The sequence below is a fragment of the Scophthalmus maximus genome, chromosome 12, assembly GCF_022379125.1.
Source record: "Scophthalmus maximus strain ysfricsl-2021 chromosome 12, ASM2237912v1, whole genome shotgun sequence".
NCBI classification, from domain to species: Eukaryota; Metazoa; Chordata; class Actinopteri; order Pleuronectiformes; family Scophthalmidae; genus Scophthalmus; species Scophthalmus maximus.
Genome location: NC_061526.1, coordinates 18,080,001 through 18,087,220, shown reverse-complemented (window position 1 = coordinate 18,087,220; position 7,220 = coordinate 18,080,001). Strand labels below are relative to the sequence as shown.

At 41.9% G+C, this 7,220-nt stretch overlaps 1 protein-coding gene across 2 annotated transcripts in view; it reads left to right on the top strand.

Annotated features, from left to right (window-relative positions):
- Positions 1-7,220, top strand: part of cacna2d4a (calcium channel, voltage-dependent, alpha 2/delta subunit 4a) — a 74,047-nt gene that overhangs the window by 49,319 nt on the left and 17,508 nt on the right. The window lies entirely within an intron of this gene.

Genomic DNA, 7,220 nt, shown 5'->3' with positions numbered 1-7,220 from the left:
TTTTCTCCTCACGTCTCCGTCGCGCGGCTTTCATTTTCATTCTATTCCCCGTGGCAGCTCTCGTAACGGCTGGCTTTTTGTGTCTGTGTGTGTGTGTGTGTGTGTGTGTGTGTGTGTGTAGAGCATGTTCGTGCATATGGCTGTATGAGCACACATTTTTCGAATGTGTTTGTATTTGACAAAGCTCTGGTGCCCACAAGGTAAAATTTGAAGGTACGTCCTCCAAGTTAGAGCGTGTGGTGTGTGTATTCATTAGAGAGGATTATTGATGATACCAGTGAAATTCATAGACTGTATATTAGGTGACAGACAGAAAGAGGGAGGGTAGGAGAGTGCATGTGTGTGAGGGGCGGGGCTGGGACTGTGTGTTTGTTTGCACACAGCATACAATCACTTGGCTGCCTTCTTCTATGGACTGAATCCTAGTTGACACACACACACACATTGTGCTGTTAATGAGCATGTGAATCATTTGGCACTGTCGTTTTTCAATAATGGACCAAACCAAAACTTTTCCAACAGCCAAGCATCAACTAATGTCTCTAGCAGAGCTCCTGCACGGTCAAGAGGAGCACTTGCAATCCAAGTCTCTTTTTTTTTTATAAAATATTGTCTTCCTTTTCATATCTTGCAAGCCAGTTGTGGTATTTTTTCAGACAACCTCATTTTTTTTTTACTGTTTTATGAAAGGAAAGTCATGTGAGGTTGGAAACTTTGTGTAACAAGAAAAGACAGAGATGTCCTGAGTCAATCCAAGCATTATGTTTGGATCTGCATCAGCTATAATAAAACCATAATAGATTAAATATGACTCAGATCAACAGCATTAGGTTTTACGTTCTAAAACAATAGCCATCAAGCCATACGCAGCAGGTCAAGAAATATTTTTTCGGGGGCAAAATAAAATAACATAAAATAAAATAGTAGAATGACATGTCCTTCATGCTGGTCATCTATGGCAGTATGACCGTTAAGGTCAAGGTCAGGGTGAAGGAGACGGACACGTGCTGTATATGACATGTGTCATCGCTGACAAGCTTCGTGGCTACTGTCAAGAAAAAGGTAAATGGATGCGGAAGGTCACAAGGCAAGCGAGTGTATATCTATAGTTTGCAGGGACATGCTCACAGCCCTGAGAGAGGTCAATGATTAGAGTCATTACAGCAGGACACATGCAGCTACACTGGATAAGTTGCGAAGACAGTCGCAGGATAAAGTGAATGCTCTTCAGCAGGGTTTGGCAGCTTTCACAAGACTGTATTCTGACAGAAACAGTACTATGAAGGCAAGTGTCGTGGTGTGCGAGCACATATAGCTATAAAGCTGGAACCTCGTTCGGAAGGAGAATTTGTGAAGGAGCGTCGCCCAAGTGTCACTTTGTCTTGAAGAGCCGTCGCAGAGTCGATTACTGATATAACACAAGTTAATGAGGAAAAAAACTCCCAGTTTTCACCTCGACCTCAAATATAATTTAGCTGCTAAATAGCCCAAAATACCCGTAAGTGGTTGGTGGAGACCAAAACGGAGTGATAAGGATCGGAATGTTGATGCTGCTCTCTGCTGGGTGTGTAAATAAGAAACGGTTTGCCAACAAACGAAAAAAAGAAGAATCTGAATCCCATATAAACCTGGTCCAGCCCAGAGTCCAGACTCTCTAACTGCTGATACTTTTATTAATCATGTATGTAATGAACCAGCATTAGACGGCTAGTATAATGCATTCATGTGTTAACATTTCTTCCATGTCTCATTACCAAGATAATTGTAATAATTCATCTTAACACGGATTGCAGGCCACGTCCTCCTGTCCTTCTGTTTCTCTCGTCAGCAGCACCAACCTGTGTGCACTTTCCTGAGTTTGCGCACATCACACTGTCGCCTGCTCAAGGTTTTTGCACAGTCCTATTTAAACACTAGACTGGTCGGCTGCCCAACACACACACGACACACACACAAGACACACACACACGACATGAACACAAGTCCCCCGTTTTCCTGTTCAAGCGTGGGCGCTGTTCTGGCTTCATTGGTCTCGAATGTACTTCCCAGCAAACTGAAATATCTATTTTAGCTGCCAGTAGCTGCTGCCAGTGCCGCGTATTTAGGACGCGCACTCTTCAGTGGTAGTCAGACAAGATGATTGGCCGGAATGACGGCAACAGCAGTGAAGGTGCAATATGCCATTCCACATGAAACTTTTATTCTGTTTTCTGTTGTTGTTGGACGTGTTGATGTAGAAAGCATGTCTGCCGCAGTAATGGTGTGTGTGTGTGTGTGTGTGTGTGTGTGTGTGTGTTGCACCCTTTCAGAAAATTTATTTCCAGAAAAAATAAAAACGTTTGGAAGGGCCCGCTCTGCTGTTGAAAATAGACAAGTCTTGTTTATTTCATTATTTACTGGCATACGATGTTTCAGCTCCTGTAGTTGTCATCGCCACTGAGATGTTTCAGTTTTGTCAGTACCTCTGGCCTCTGACCATTCAGAAGCAAATATTAAAAGATTTTTTCTCTCAGACTTCAATTATGCAACACACACTTATTCTTGAGCCCTTGCTTTCCAGTGGAGGGAGCGGAGTGGCAGCCCTTGGATTTCACATCCCATCGCTTCAGTGAAAATTCAATCTGTTTTTTCTGACTCTGTTTTTTTTCAGTCTATAGCATATGAATGGACAGCTGTCTGTGATGTAACCTGAAAGCAGTCCATGATGGATGATGATGGCTTCACTTTGACTCTGCACTGTACTTGCAGTGAGCACAGCTTATACTGATCATATAGAGCCTCAGCGTTTGTTGGAAAAGATTAATCTGAAATTGCATTGGTTACATTGCTATAACCAAAACTGTTCATGCACATATACAGCACAGGATGTCAAAAGTCTGTAGAAGTTAGTTTAATTCAGTAAACAGCAGTGTGTAGGCGGGTCCAATCTCGCCAGGCAGCTCCTCTGAGACTTTGTCCACTGATTGAGAGAAAAGCGTTTTTTAACACCAGATAAGAAACACAAGGTGAGCTTGATTTATTTGGTCTTCCGAGGGATGTGTCCACTTTTTTGGGGCGGTTGTGTATCTGGCAGAGAGGCTATTCTGGCATGGGGTTCCGTTGTGAGTGCCAATACCTCCTGCCAAGGCGACTTTCATGGCCACTTTTGCTCCATCAATGATACAGAAAGTACGTGTCATGAAAAATTATTCCTCGCAATTGTTTTTTTTTGGTTTTTTTAACTTCTCTGTCTGGCCATTATACCCTGACCCAGCGTTAATCTATCAGATATATTCATCCCCCATGCCACAGGAATATTGGTTTATTTATTATCTAGGAATCGTGATTAAATCCCTGCACTCTTTCCGTTATTTGCCTCTATTATTGATGATATATGAATCTAAACGTATTCTCTAAGTTGCATGGTGAACTCTTTACCCTTTCCGCAGCTTTCCCTCTATCCTCTTTTTCTCCTCTACCAGTTCCACCTTATCACCGTGTCTCCCCTTTACCCTCTATCTCTTCACGCTCACCTCTCACCCCCTCCCTCACTCTGCAATTTACTGTGCTATTGGGTGAGTGTCAGTGAAGATGAATCGGCTCTAGTCTTTGTATTAACACCAGGACTGGCGGTGCAGGCACGTTTAGCGCTACGACCACTAGTTCCTGCATGGGGCAAGGGACTGCAAGGCACCATCCATCTTTTTTACACACACACACACACACACACACACACATACACATGCGGACAGTGAGATTGTATATGTCCATGGTTCCATCCAAGGAGTCGTTTGGGCGTCTGTTCCCATTCATCAGCGTTTTCTATCATCTGTGAATCAACCTCATGTTGACCAGACAGTTTTATGGCCCTTTGGTCAATGTGGTCAATGAGGTTTGCTCCATTAGAAATCAATCATATTTTAATCTAGTCCTTGAATCACATTTTTTTTTCCAGACAGGGTTTTTTATTGAATAACCCTTTTGTATTCTCATGCTTTTGCCTTGTCCCATATTCTTGTTTTCCTCTTCAGCTTTAAAGCTCCTCTGAACTGATTTTTTTTTTTAAAGCACCGTATTGTATTAATTGCCTCTAAAGGGGTTTTTCCGCTAGTGCACGTGAGGTCCAACTGGCCGGACAAAAAGACAAAACAATGACCAAACACATCCTGATCATGATACTGCGTGCAGCCAGCCTTGTCTGTTGTATTTCCCTGTAACACGCTATCTGTCAACTGCAGGACAAATTAAGTGGTACAGTGGACGGATTATGAAGTATTTTAGGTGCGCACGCTCTTGCTCTCACACACACACACACACACACACACAGAGACACATACACACATGCTCACTCACACAAAGTTGATCCCCATGGAGAGTCTCATTAATTTGGCTGAGTTGATTTGTTCTGAAAGGCTCTGAATCCGTCACGGCCAGACAGATGGTAGAGACGGATTTCCTAGAGGAGAAGACGAGAGAGTGTGGCATGGAACAGACATGAGACGAGAGAGGGGGGAGCGAAAAACAAGAGGGGAGTGCGAGGCAAAGAAGAGGTGAAAGAAAGACAGAGCTCAAATAAAAAAAAAAGAGGGAGACAGACAAGGAGCAAGAAGGCAAAAGAAGAATAGATGAAATGGAGAGGGGGATATTTTGAGAGATAAGGAGGGGAGAGGGGAGCAGAAACCATCTGTCCTCTTAGTGAGAGACAGAAACAGAGAGTGGACAGGGAAGTCGAGAAAGGAAATGGATAAGGGAGGAGGGTGAGGATAAGTGATTTTAGGCAGATTTATTCTTTACTTGTGTCTCAGTTTGTTATCAAAGTAATTTGGTCAACATTTTGGAAATATTCTCATTTGGTTTCTCTCCGAGAGTCTGGATATGACTATATATATATATATATATATATATATATATATATATATATATATCTGTAGTTTCCGTCATCTCCCCTGCACATTGGTTGTTGTCGTCGTTTTTTCTGCAACTTCCCACTTTTGGCTCAGTCTCATCGATCTCATCAAAGTTTCATCCAGCAGCTGTTTGCAGTGACCCACTGACTGAACGCTACCTGCCCAGCACCAACCAACAGACAACATCAGCAATGAGATGGTGAACACGGTGGAGCATTTAGGAGTTACACCCCGACAGATATTTTTATCAGCAGTTGATGGATGATGCTAGTAAAATTGATAATGAATAAAGATGTAAGACCAGAACAAATGATCCACTCACATTCATCAGGTGGAAACAGGACGCTCATCTATCTGCTTTGTAAATTTGAATTTGCAATTGTTTGTAAGCGAGTGGATTTCCCAAAATGTAACACAAATTCAGATACTTCAGTCATGATAAAAATTGGATTCGTGAGGTAATGAAAGTGGAGCTAATAAACACACACACACACACACACACACACACACACACACACACACACACACACACACACACACAATGTTGATGAAGATTGAGTGAGTTATTGAATTTCCCACTTCCATTCATTTTTGATGCGTGACGAAGAACATCATAGTTTGTCTTTACTTTTTCTTTTTCACTCACTCACACCCACACACACACACACACACACACACACACATACACACAGAGGAACATGTTTCTCCCTGTCTCTCCACTATGAATGATTTAGTGAGCGTGCCTCCAACAGGCCTGCTCGAGAAGGCTGTGAAACTAGGTTAACTTAAGGTAGGCTCTACTTGAAGGTCCACACACACACCCACACACACACACAAGCACACTTACCCAATGTCAACAGCATGCACTTATTGTAAGTCGCTTTGGACAAAAGCGTCCGGTAAATGAATGTAATGTAATACAATGTAATGTATTTGTATTTTAGAGAAACCGGACACACCATTTAACACACCCATCACTTCTTTTCCTTTATCGTTACGATGGCTTCATGTGCTAACAGACTCCTCTGTCCATCTTTCAAATATATCAGTGGGTTAAAAAAAAAAAGAGAATCAACACAGCTGTTTAAATTTCTGTCTTAGTTTCTCTTTTTATTGTATTCATGATTTAGTGGTTGATAATTGTTCCGTAGTGAAGATGATGAACCTTGAGTGAGTGTTTGTCCTTTGTTGTTCAATCTAAAGATAGTTAGTCCATGCTGACACCTGACACCACTTCCATTCTTTCAATTGAGAAAAAATGTCATGTGGCGCAGCCTGTGCAGTCGCCTGTTGTCTGAATCCTCGACGTACAAAAAGTTGCGCATGAGAAAGAGAGACACTTCTAGAGAGAGACAGAGAGAGAGAGAGAGAGAGATTATGGTAAGACAGAAGAGGAGGACGAGGGAGGGAAGTTGAGTCATCATCCTTTTCGTCCAATCGCAGCCCTCTGCCTGTTGCTTTGGTAACGTGATGTCAGTGCAGCCTCTGGCGAGTCCTCTGAGGTTAGTGAGCACAGAGGTGTGTTTGTGTCTGTGTTCTTGTGCACCTTTCCTAAAGATGTCACATAAACCAAATGTAGCTGGACTTTGAAAAGTTTAAAGTCAGAGTTCAGGTTTAATTGTTTACAAGTCGTAAGAGTTATTAGAGCTAAGATCAGTCGAACTTGCTTCCGTTTGGGTGTTTGTGTATGTGTTTCCTGAGTGTGTGTGTGTGTTCATATATTTGAGTATGTAAGATATACAATAACCCTGTGAGTGCACACTTTCATATTTTCCTTGTATTTATTACCCGTGCGTGTGTGGAGGTTTGTTTGTAGGTATATGTGTGTTTGTGTGCATACTCAGACGTCAGGGGTTTCTACAGAAACGGATCATTATAATCAACTGTTACGGAACTTCTTTTTTTTTTTCCTTCAAGGAGTTGACCAAAATTACTCTTTTTTAGTGGCTGGAGCAGTGTTTGTTGCCTGGCAACATCGGTTTATTTAAAATTCTCTGTCAGAAAGTCACAAGATCTGCCGAGGCTTTGCCGAACATATTCATTTTTTGAGCTGGTCACCGGCTTGTGTGTGTGTGTGTGAGTGTGTGTGTGTGTGTGTGTTTGTGTGCGTGTGTGTGTGTGAGGTGAACTGAAGCCAGTTCTTCAATGTGAGAACAATAACTTCCATCTACTTATTGTATAAATGGATGTTTTATTAAATATATAAGATACAGCAAGAGATAATTGAATTACTACTCTCCTGCTTTTGTCAGTATTTGTTGTTTTTCATTTCTAATCTACCATAATGTAGTCATGCATTGTTAATTAAAGAGTTGAAAGAGAGAAGGATTTATT